The sequence below is a fragment of the Sminthopsis crassicaudata genome, chromosome 3 (assembly GCF_048593235.1).
Source record: "Sminthopsis crassicaudata isolate SCR6 chromosome 3, ASM4859323v1, whole genome shotgun sequence".
NCBI classification, from domain to species: domain Eukaryota; kingdom Metazoa; phylum Chordata; class Mammalia; order Dasyuromorphia; family Dasyuridae; genus Sminthopsis; species Sminthopsis crassicaudata.
The window spans coordinates 179676328-179689356 of record NC_133619.1 but is presented as its reverse complement, the minus strand read 5'-3'; the positions used below and the strand labels follow the sequence as shown (position 1 = coordinate 179689356).

The 13029-nt window shown below is 37.8% G+C and overlaps 1 long non-coding RNA gene across 1 annotated transcript; it reads left to right on the top strand.

Annotated features, from left to right (window-relative positions):
• Positions 1-8966: 8966 nt before the first annotated feature.
• On the top strand, positions 8967-13029 carry LOC141560886 (uncharacterized). The gene is made up of 4 exons (XR_012487867.1): positions 8967-9651; positions 9853-9980; positions 11125-11244; positions 12717-13029. It is a non-coding gene; the product is annotated as an uncharacterized LOC141560886 (long non-coding RNA).

Here is a 13029-nt window from a genome sequence, read left to right as displayed (position 1 = left end):
GTGTCAAGTTGTCATTCTTTCAGCTTCCACATGATTAGTGATATTTCCCAGTTTCTTCTGTGCTATCTAGTGATTAGATTTGCCAGCTCGTTAATCTAAAGAAATACTTGTTGGCAAACTTATTGGGTAAATTAAATTTTTCCCTTATTTGCAGCTAGCCCATACTGCTGATGGGTAAAGCTGGCTATATCCTATCTGGGTTTGGGAATAAGAGAGGGAGGCAGATTTCTTCTTCTTTGAGATTGTGAAACAACTGTAACCAGGACCTTTGCCATCAGAGGCTTGGGACCGTCTGAAAGTCTGGGAGCAAAGAGCTATTGGGGGTTAACAAGCAGCAGGTCTGTTGTGTTCTAGCCAGAGAAGTCCCAGAGAAGCTAGGAAGTGGCCCTGCTGAAGTCTTTTGGATCTTCCTGGAGGAGCAGAGCAGCCATTCCATACCTGGAGGGCAATTCAGAATGACAAGGGACTGGCTTAGAGATTTGCATCCAGGTGCTTCCCCTCAGCTCCAGGCGAAGGCTGAGCCAGAAAATAATTGGTGTCCCCACAGGCTTGTGCTAGAGCCCCCCATTCCCCCTTTGAAGTTTCTTCTGCCTGACTTGTGCTCATTATAATCTATATGACTGAAATGTAAAATTTCTGTTTCTGAAAATCTAACCTTTCTTCAGAAGTTGGGAACCTAAATCCCCTGGATGAAGAAGGGGGATAGTAAGAGTGCTAGAAAAGCAAATGGGTGCTCTGGAGCCAGCAAGATTGGAGATGGGAAAACCCCTTCTGATTTGATTCCATAGATAGTGGCAAACCTCAGGTTAGCCACAAAAGATGTTTGCACTGAATGATAAAGCTGGAACAATACCTCTTGTGAATTGATGTACAGGCCCTGGCAATAAAATGAAACCAAACTAACTCCCAAGCAGAATGCAGCCTTCATTGGATGAAGGGCCCCAGAAGGCTTTGACAAGCCAGTCAAGCCGGCTTCCAGAGCTAGTGCTTAGTTTGGCCTTGGGAATCCTCCCAGGGTGTGGAAGAGAAGGTGGTCTGGATTGCTCTCTGACAGCACCTTCTCATCCTCCATCTTGGGCTTTCCACTTCTGGGCTTGGGCTTGGAGGGTCTCATCTACAGAAAACCACCTCCTTGAGGGCAAGAACTGTTGGAGCTTTTCCGTGGTAGCTCTGCCATTTTTCCACTTCGAATCACTTCCAATTTACCAATATTTCTTAAGGAAACAAGCATTTATTAAACTCCTATGTACCAAGCACTGTGCTAAGCACTTTACATATATTCTCTCCTCAACAACACTGGGAGGTAGGTGCTATTATCCACACTCTCAGTTAAAGAAACTGAGGCAACAGGTCAGCAAAATAGAGGCTAGATTGAAACAGATCTTGTCTTGTACAGACAACTCTGGCCTAATTAACAAGGGGATTCTAGATCTGCAGCGTTCAATGGGGTGTTTTCCAAATTCTATATGATGAAAGTTACCTGATAAAGCTGTCTGGGGTCTTAACTGTGGCCCTAGCTCCTCTTGCTTTTCAGCCAAAACGTAGGTTCCATCCCAAGAGCAATATGGGGGCTTAGCTCCCTTTCCCGCTGGCTGCTTCTACTCATGTCCCCAGTTTCTGGTCCCTGTGTCTTTTGTGACCATATCATTCATTTGGTAGCCTACCTCACCCATCTTCCTTAGACTACTCAATCAGCAAAGCACAACTAAACAAGGAGCAAACATATATTACATACTTACTAGGGGTCATGTATTACACTAGACCTTGGAGACATAAAGATGAAAACAAAATGGTCTTGGTTCATGGGTGGAGCCAAGATGGTGGAGAAGATACACCGCGACTGTGTAAGCTCCTTTCTTCCCTCACAACCAACTAGATTTACTCAGCCTCAGAAATAGCGCTGGACTGATAGAATCCACAAGGACTGGAAGCACGACTTACCAGCTGAAGAGAATCTGGAATTTGAACAGGAAAGGTCAGCTCCCAGGGGAGGAAGAAGAGAGGCCAGTGCAGACGGTGGGGTGGTGGCACACTGCGCTGATCGCGCTGGGGAGGGCTCTGGGATCAGAGAATCCACTGAGATAGAAGAATCTGGCACAGGCTGTTAGCTCTTCTCTGCTTATAATACAGCAGTTCAGAAGAGAAATCTCAGCAACTTTAAAATTTAAAACCAGATTGGATCTTCCTGGATCCCGGGGGTGACTCAGCACATCTTGGCACTGGTGGGTGTGGCCGACATAGGCAATCCAGGCTTTCACCTGGGGGGTAGTTAAGAGATTGAAAAGTGGGCGGGGCTGTAACTCATATTGCCTGGCTTGGCTAGAGGCTGTGGAATGGAAGTCCCAGAGAAGCAGAACCTTTGAACTAGGGACCGCGGTTTCTGGCAGACACTTCCAGTGTGAGCGCAGGGGCTTTTCAGGTCACCTGCTGCAGACATCCACGTCTCAACCGGACACATAGGCTAGGCTTTGAGTCGCCTTTACTGTACAGTCTCAAACATCAGGGAAGCCACTAGAACACAGTGCCCTCAAAGCACAGCACTGCTGATCGCCTCTGAGGCACTTCCAGGGAGGGGGTGGGGAACTCTCTCCCAGAGCTCTCTCTTAGCTCAGGCGCAGGGGCCGCTGCATCCATCAAGTCTGGGAAGAAGTGGTAAAGAAAGAAAGAAATAATTTCCTACCCCAGGGACAGACCCAAAAAGATTTTTTAAGTATGAGCAAAAAGCCCCCCAAAAATATAGATTCCTTCTACACAGAGAAAGAGCAGGTATCCAACCCCAAGGAAGTTAACAGCAGAGAGTCAGCAGATAACAACCTAAAGGGGAATAATTCCTGCCCCCCATCACATAACTCTCTCCTTGAAGAGACTATTAAAAAGTTAAGAGAGTTTGAAGAAAAATGGGGAAAGGAAAGAGAATAACAACGTTGTGAAATTGGGGTTGGAAAAAATAAAGAATTCACAGGAGATGCAGGGAAACAAAATTAGTGAATTAGAAAAGGTAAAAAAAAAAAAACAGGAAAGTAGGATTTCTGAACTGGAGAAGATAAAAAAATCTCAAGAAAATAGTATTTCTGAATTGGAGAACATAAAAGAGTCCCAAGAAAATAGGATTTCTGAATTGGAAGAAGAAAATAATTCTCAAAAAAAAAATTAGGGAAATGGAAAAAAAAAATCAATAGAGCAAAAATAACTCATTTAAAAACGAAATTGGGCATTTACAAAAAGAAGTAAAAACTGTGAATGAAGAAAATAACTCCTTAAAATTCAGGATGGAACAAATAGAAATGAATGATTCACTGAGAACCCAAGAATCAGTCAAACAAAACAAAAAAAAAAAAAAATGAAAAGCTGGAGAATAACGTCAAATACTTACTGGGAAATTCTATAGACCTGGAAAATAGATCTAGGAGAGATAATCTGCGGATCATTGGACTTCCCAAAAACTATGACCAAAATAAGATCCTAGATTCTATTTTACAGGAAATTATTAAAGAGAACTGTCCAGAGATAATAGAAACAGAGGGGAAAGTAGATGTTGTAAGAATTCATCGAACTCCTTCTGAAATAGACCCTAAAAAAGAACACCACGGAATATTGTGCCTAAGCTGCAGAATTAGCACACAAAGGAGAAAATCCTGCAAGCAGCTAGAAAAAAACAATTTAAATACCAAGGGGCCACAATAAGGATCACACAAGATCTGGCTGCCTCCACATTAAAAGATAGAAGGGCCTGGAACCTGATATTCCGAAAGGCAAAAGATCAAGGATTGCAACCATGAATAAACTACCCAGCTAAGTTTAGCATCTTTTTCCATGGAAGAAGATGGTCATTCAATGCAATAGAGGAATTCCATATGTTTCTAAGAAAAAAACCAGACTTAAACAAAAAATTTGATCTATATCCACAAGACTGAAGAGAAACAGAAAAAGGTACACAGAACCCTTGAGAACTATATCTCTGTTGTGGGTATATAGAAAGTACACATGGATAATTTGATTTTACTGATATAAAAGAAAAAAAAAAGGAGGGGGTGTAGTAAAAGGAAGGGGGTATTATCAGAAAAAGGGTTGGGTGTGATAAAAAGAGGGAAACTACATCCCAGGAAGAGGCATAGAAAATACACCATATCTGAGGGAATTTAGAGAGGGGGAGAATCATTGTGTAAATCTTACTCTCATCAGAAGAGACTCAAAGAGTAAATAATTGTCATATTTGTTTTTCAGAGAATTCTCTCTCACCTCATTAAAAGGGGGGAGAGGAAAAAGGAAAAGGAAAAGGAGAATAAGGGAAGGGATGTGGAGGGAGGGGGGAGGGACACAAAAAAAAGGGAGGGCTGCGTGTCACAAGGGGGGTCTATAAATTAAATATCGGGGAAGGGGTTCAGGGGGGTCAAGGGAAAAGGCATAATCTGGGGATAATATGATGGCAGGTAATACAGAATTAGTAATTTTAACTGTAAATGTGAATGGGATGAATGCTCCCATCAAATGGAGACGGATAGCAGACTGGATCAAAAATCAGAACCCTACAATATGTTGTTTACAGGAAACACACTTAAATCAGGGAGATATATATATAGAGAGAGTAAAGGTAAAAGGTTGGAGCAGAATCTATTACGCTTCAGGTAAAGCCAAAAAAGCAGGGGTAGATATCCTTATCTCAGATCAAGCAAAAGCCGAAGATGATCTAATTAAAAGTTATAAGGAAGGAAACTATATCTTGCTGAAAGGTAGCATAAATAATGAAGCCATATCGATACTAAACATATATGCACCAAGTGGTATAGCATCTAACTTTCTAAAGGAAAAGTTAAGAGAGTTGCAAGAAGAAATAGACAGTAAAACTATAATAGTGGGAGATCTCCTCCTTGCACTCTCAGATTTAGACAAATCAAACCACAAAACAAACAAGAAAGAAATTAAAAAAGTAAAGAGAACATTAGAAAAACTAGGTATGATAGATCTTTGGAGAAAACTGAATGGCAATAGAAAGGAATATACTTTCTTCTCAGCAGTTCATGGATCCTATACAAAAATTGACCATGTAATAGGACATAAAGATCTCAAAATTCAATGTAGGAAGGCAGAAATAATAAATGCCTTCTTCTCAGACCACAATGCAATAAAAGCTACATTCAGTAAAAAGTTAGGGATAAATAGACCAAAAAGTAATTGGAAACTGAATAATCTCATCTTAAAGAATGACTGGGTGAAAGAGCAAATTATAGAAACAATAATTTCACCCAAGATAATGACAATGATGAGACATCATACCAAAATCTGTGGGATGCAGCTAAAGCAGTAATAAGGGGAAATTTTATATCTTTAGAGGCTTCTATGAAGAAAATAGAGAAAGAGAAGATTAACGAATTGGGCTTGCAACTTAAAAGGCCAGAAAAAGACCAAATAAAAAACCCCCAACCAAAAATTAAACTTGAAATACAAAAATTAAAAGGAGAAATCAATAATATTGAAAGTAAAAAACTATTGAATTAATAAATAAAACCAAGAGTTGGTTTTATGAAAAAGCCAATAAAATAGATAAACCTTTGGTAAATCTGATCAGAAAAAAGAAAGAGGAAAATCAAATTGTTAGTCTTACAAATGAAAAGGGGGACCTTTCCACCAATGAAGAGGAAATTAGGGAAATAATGTGTTACTTTACCCAACTTTATGCCAATAAATTTGATAACTTAAGTGAAATGGATGACTTCCTCCAAAAATATAGGCTTCTTAGATTAACAGAGGAGGAAATAAATTGCTTAAATAGTCCCATTTTAGAAAAAAAAATAGACCAAGGTATTAATCAACTCCCCAGGAAAAATCCCCAGGACCAGATGGATTTACATGTGAATTCTACCAAACATTTAAAGAACAATTTGCCCCAATGCTATATAAACTATTTGAAAAAATAGGGAATGAAGGAGTCCTGCCAAACTCCTTTTATGACACAGACATGGTACTGATACCTAAACCAGGTCGATTGAAAACTGAGAAAGAAAATTATAGACCAATTTCCTTAATGAATATTGATGCTAAAATCTTAAATAAGATATTAGCAAAAAGACTTCAGAAAATCATCCCCAGGATAATATACTATGATCAAGTAGGATTCATACCAGGAATGCAGGGCTGGTTTAATATTAGGAAAACTATTAGTATAATTGACCATATTAATAATCAAATTAATAAAAACCATATGATCATCTCAATAGATGCAGAAAAAGCATTTGACAAAATCCAACATCCATTCCTACTAAAAACTCTTGAGAGTATAGGAATAAATGGATTCTTCCTTAGAATAATCAGGAGCATATATTTAAGACCTTCAGTAAGCATAATATGCAATAGAAATAAACTGCAACCTTTCCCTGTAAGATCAGGAGTGAAACAAGGTTGCCCACTATCACCATTACTATTCAATATAGTACTAGAAACGCTAGCCTCGGCAATAAGAGCCAAGAGAGATTCAAGGAATTAGAGTAGGAAATGAGGAAATCAAACTATCACTCTTTGCAGATGACATGATGGTATACTTAGAGAACCCCAAAGACTCTGCTAAAAAGCTATTAGAGAGAATTCAGAATTTTAGCAAAGTGGCAGGATACAAAATAAATCCACATAAATCCTCAGCATTCTTATATATCACCAACAAAATGCAACAGGAAGAGATACAAAGAGAAATTCCATTCCAAACAAATGTTGAGAGTACAAAGTATTTGGGAATCCATTTACCAAAGAATAGTCAGGAATTATATGAGAAAAATTACAAAACACTTGCCACAAAAATAGTCAGATTTAAATAATTGGAAAGACATTCAGTGCTCTTGGGTAGGCCGAGCGAATATAATAAAGATGACAATACTCCCCAAACTAATCTATTTATTTAGTGCTATACCAATCAGACTCCCAAGAAACTATTTTAATGATCTAGAAAAAATAACAACAAAATCCTTTTGGAAGAATATGCAAGGGAACTAATGAAAAAAAAGTCAGAGGAAGGTGGTCCAAGTGTACCCGATCTAAAGCTATATTATATAGCAGCAGTCACCAAAACCATTTGGTACTGGCTAAGAAATAGAACGGTAGATCAGTGGAACAGATTAGATACAAAGGACAAAAAAGGGTACATCTATAGCAATCTAATCTTTGACAAACCCAAAGATACCACCTTTAGGGACAAAAATTCATTATTCGGAAAAAAACTGTTGGGAAAACTGGAAATTAGTATGGCAGAAATTAGATATGGATCCACACTTAACACCATGATCAAAATGGGTCCATGATTTAGGCATAAAGAATGAGATCATAAATAGATTAGAGGAACAGAGAATAGTCTACCTCTCAGACCTGTGGAGGAGGAAGGAATTTATGACCAGAGGAGAACTAGAGATCATTATTGATCACAAAATAGAAGATTTTGATTACATCAAACTAAAAAGTTTCTCTACAAACAATAGTAATGCAAACAAGCTTAGAATGGAAGTAACAAATTGGCAAAATATTTTTAAAAGTAAAAGTCCTGACAAAGGTCTCATTTCCAAAATATATAGAGAACTGACCCTGATTTATAGGAAACCAAACCATTCTCCAATTGATAAATGGTCAAGGGATATGAACAGACAATTCTCAGATGATGAAATTGAAACTATTTCCACTCATATGAAAGAGTGTTCCAAATCACTACTGATCAGAGAAATGCAAATTAAGACAACTCTGAGATACCACTACACACCTGTCAGATTGGCTAAGATGACAGGAACAAATAATGATGAATGTTGGAGGGGCTGTGGGAAAACTGGGACACTGATACATTGTTGGGGGAGTTGTGGAAGAATCCAGCCATTCTGGAGAGCAATTTGGAACTATGCCCAAAAAGTTATCAAACTGTGCATACCCTTTGACCCAGCATTGCTGTTATTGGGATTATATCCCAAAGAAATACTAAAGAGCGGAAAGGGACCTGCATGTGCCAAAATGTTTGTGGCAGCTCTTTTTGTTGTAGCTAGAAACTGGAAGTTGAATGGATACCCATCAATTGGAAAATGGTTGGGTAAATTGTGGTATATGAAGGTTATGGAATATTAGTGCTCTGTAAGAAATGACCAGCAGGAGGAATACAGAGAGGCCTGGAGAGACTTAAATCAACTGTTGCTGAATGAAATGAATAGAACCAGAAGATCACTGTACATTTCAACAACAATACTGTATGAGGATGTATTCTGATGGAAGTGGAAATGTTCAACATGTTCAACAAGAAGATCCAACTCACTTCCAGTTGATCAATGATGGACAGAAATAACTACACCCAGAGAAGGAACACTGGGAAGTGAATGTAAAGGGTTAGCACTACTGTCTATCTACCCAGGTTACTTATACCTTCGGAATCTAATACTTAATGTGCAACAAGAAAATGGTATTTACACACATATATTGTATCTAGGGTATATTGTAACACATGTAAAATGTATGGGATTGCCTGTCATCGGGGGGGGGGAGAGAATGGAGGGGGGGGATAATTTGGAAAAATGAATTAAAAAAAATGGTCTTGCCCTCAAAGTTTACATATTATTGCGGAAAATGATGTCAACAAAAAAAAGTAGGAAGAAAATCTCTGCATAAGCAAGATAATTGTATAAATATTTTTATATACATTGGATTTATCATATATTTTCACATATTTAACATGTAATTACAGGTCACCCAGGCTAGGAGGTGGAAGGAAGGAGGGGGAATGTTGGAACAGGAGGTTTAGCAAGGCTCAGTGTTGAAAACTTGCCATTTCATATGTTTTTTAAATAAAAAGGTTTCCTAAAAAATATTTTTAAAAGAAAACCTCTGCATACAGCCTGAGCAAAATCCTCATCTGATGAGCAGTTGCCTTGCTTACCTTAGCCATGGAGACCTCATTGGGTGATGCCCATTGTGACATGCTCTAGTTCATTGTGACATGCCTGAGAACACCCAAGGTTTTCTGACTTAAAGGTGATGATCTCGCCACAACAACCCAGTTGGATCCTGAAAGCAAAGGGAGTAGGATGTGTGTATAGAAGAATGGATGAGTGGACAAATAGACTATTAGACTAGATACATAGAAAACTGGTGATGGATGGATGGGATAGATAGTATAGACAAATAGATTGAATAGATACACTTGATGCATAGTTAAAAAGATAATGATGAATAGATAAGTGAAAAGATAGATTTATAGTAGAAAAGTTTATAGGTAGAATAGAGATTTATAGGAAGAAAAGTGATATATAGGTAGAAAAGAGATTTATAAGTAGAAAAGCGATTCATAGGCAGAAAAGAGATTTATAGGAAGAAAAGCGATTCATAGGTAGAAAAGAGATTTATAGGAAGAAAAGCAATTTATAAGTAGAAAAGATTTATAGTAATTAAAGCGATTTATAAGTAGAAAACAGATTATTAGATAAAAAAAGTGATTTTTAATTAGACAAGAGATTTATAGGTAGAAAAGGGGTTTATAGGCAGAAGAGAATGAATAGCTGCATTAAATATACATAGATAATGATTGAGTCAATGGAGGGTTAGGTAAATCAGTAAATAAATTACTGGAAAAAGAGATCCTTTCTGGTCCTCATCAGCATCATACCAAGTGCTCCTGTCAAAGATTGAGACTGCCTTCAGGTCAGTATTAAACTATTATATTTTATTCTTCAATATTATAGAAGCTAAAATGGTTGCTTTCTATCTGGCTTGGGAAATATTTGACTTCTCTTTCCTTCCCTCTTCCCCCACCCGCAAAAAATTCCAGTTTGTGGATGGTTATTCCAGTAGATCAAATGGACACATATCTTTCACTTATGCTGTAACATTTTACCTTTTCAGGCATCCTATAAGCCACTGCTAAAGCAGAGGAGATACTGAACCACTTGTGACCAGATGCTGGTGATATTGAAGGCATGTCTTCGGACCTCAGTGATCTACATAAACTGGGATTTAGCATGTTCATGAAGGTAAAGCAGCTATATAGAGATAATCTATCTTCAGTTTCCCTCCTGCAGTCAGTGTTAATAAGGGGTTGAAGGTAGGGCCAGGTTGCTGACTAACCCTATATGTACTAGAAGTACAAATAATCTGGGAAATAGAGAGCCTACCTTTACAAACAAACAAACAATCAAAAGCAGATTCTTTGAGTTCAGAAACTATTTTCTTTTTCATCATCCTATGCCTGGTTCCCAGAAACAAGATGACTTGCTCATATTAGAGGTTTCATAAATGCTTGTTGAATTCAGTTACATATAGATGAAGACCTTTTCTAAAATTATTGGCAGCTGGCTGGTACAGTGGATAACACTGTTGGACCACACTTGAATCAGCACCTGATTTCAAACACCAACTGTAGGACTCTGGGCAAGTCACTTAATCTGTGTTTGCCTCAATTTCCTCATCTGTAAAATGGGAATGGTACAATCATTTTTGCTCCACCGAGAATAAGCCTTTGAGAAATATTTGGTTTCAAGTAGAGTCACAGCATCGTGGATTTTGAGCTGGCGGGAATATTTCAGGGTTTCTGCTTCCATATTTTACAGAGAAAGTTACTGAGACTCAGGGTGGTTAAGTATATTTAGTATATTGTCCCAGCGCATACAGGTTGTAAAAGGCAGAGACAAGAGTCAAACAGATCCTGTTTATACTATCATGTTAACTCTAAGTGTTCATTACATATGTGTGTATGTGTGTGCATATATGTGTGTGTATATTTCCATACTTCAATCTTTTAACCTATAGCTAAACATATTAATTCTTAAAAAAAAAAAAAAAAAAAAAGGTGGTGGGATGGGATACGGGAAAGACACTGTAATAAAGTAACATTAAACAAGTGGAATTTTGCTGTGCTGATTATTTCTTACCTGCATGACTTTTTATTATCACTTAAACTCCCTGAGCGTCAGTTTCCTCACATGTTAAATGAGATACTTGAGCTCCACGACCACAAGGAGACTACATTTCTAGTTCTAAAGTTCTGATTCCACAGCTGAAAATCTACGAACATTATGTCCTAACGTAAGATCTTTATTTGATCATTAATGAGTCATATATTAACCTGACATGCTTGTCTGATGGCTGACCCCATCCTTGTTATGGTGAATGTTACAGGTGAGCCGACCTCATCCCGGTGACCATCCACTGCAGATCCTCTTTGTGGTTGGTGGGGTAACGATATCGGAAGCCTAAATGGTGAAAGATCTTGTTTCTTCCCTGAAGCCTGGAACACAGGTACTGAACCCTAAATAACAGGACATGCATCTCCCTGGCTCAAGGATGGGAGAGTCTGGCTGTTCCCATAAGGGTGGGTCTGAGCCTTAGGGGTAGCATCAGAGAAAACATGGTCTATATTACTTTGGAGATGGTGAAGCACTGTGTAAATGTCAGATACTATTCTTACTACTACTATTATTACTCGTACTCTTACACCTATTATTATTACTACTACTTCTACTATTACTCCTCTTCCTACCCCTATTAGTATCACTCTTAAGATTACTACTATTACTCTTCCAACAACTACTACAATTACTCCCACTCTTATTACTGTTACTATTCATACTACTCCCATTCCTTCTAGTTCTCTTCCTCCTGCTACTACTACTATCATTGCTCTTATTCCTATTAATACTCCTTCTACTACCACTACTACTATTATTTGTAATACTACCTTTACTATTACTATTACTATTACTTTACTATTACTATTACTATTACTTTACTATTACTATTACTACTATTTCTACTACTAGTAGTGTAACTCCTATTCCTAGTATTATTACTATTGCTTTTACTACTTATTCAACAAAAAAAAGAAGTAGGAAGAAAATCTCTGCATAAGCAAGATAATTGCATAAATATTTTTATATACATTGGATTTATCATTTATTTTCACATATTTAACATGTAATTACCGGTCATCTAGGGAAGGAGGTGGAAGGAAGGAGGGGGAATGTTGGAACAGCAGGTTTCACAAGGCTCAGTGTTGAAAACTTTCCCCTTCATATGTTTTCTAAAATAAAAAGGTTTCCTAAAAAATATTTTTAAAAGAAAACCTCCGCATAAAGCCTGGCACAATCCTCATCTGATGAGCAGTTTCCTTGCTTACCTTGGCCATGGAGACCTCATTGTGTGATGCTCATTGTGACGCGCCGGAGAACACCCAAACTTTTCTGACTTAAAGGTGATGATCTCGCCACAACAACCCAGTTGGATCCTGACAGCAAAGGGAGTAGTATGTGAATATGAGAATGGATGCGTGGACAAATAGACCAATAGACTAGATACATAGAAAACTGGTGATGGATGGATGGGATAGATAGGATACACAAATAGATTGAATAGATACACTTGATGCATAGTTAAAAAGATAATGATGGATAGATAAGTGAAAAGATAGATTTGTAGTAGAAATGTTTATAGGTAGAAAAGAGATTTATAGGAAGAAAAGCAATTTATAGGTAGAAAAGAGATTTATAATAAAGTGATTTATAATAGAAAAGAGATTTTTAGATTAAAAAAGGGATTTATAAGCAGAAAAGAGATTTATAGGTAGAAACGAGATTTATAGGCAGAAGAGAATGAATAGCTGGATTAAAATATACAAACACCCCCCAAAAAATATTGCAGTTTATGGATGGTTTTTCCAGTATATTAAAAGGACACATATCTTTCACTTATGCTGTAACATTTTACCTTTTCAGGCAACCTATAAGCCAATACTGAAGCAAAGGAGATACTGAACCCAGAGTGACCAGATTCTGGCGATATTGAACACATGTTTTCGGGCCTTGAAGATCTACTTCAAACGGGATTTAGATTGTTGTTGGGGATTTTTGATCTATACTTTGGAGTTTATTGTACTGGTGGGGGGAAGGGGACAGATGATGTTGCTGATTGTTGTTGGGGAGTTTTGATCTATACTTTGGAGTTTATTGTACTGGTGGGGGGAAGGGGACAGATGTTGCGGAGTTTGATGGGGTTTTTAAAAAAAAAAGTTTTTTTCTGTTTCCAAAA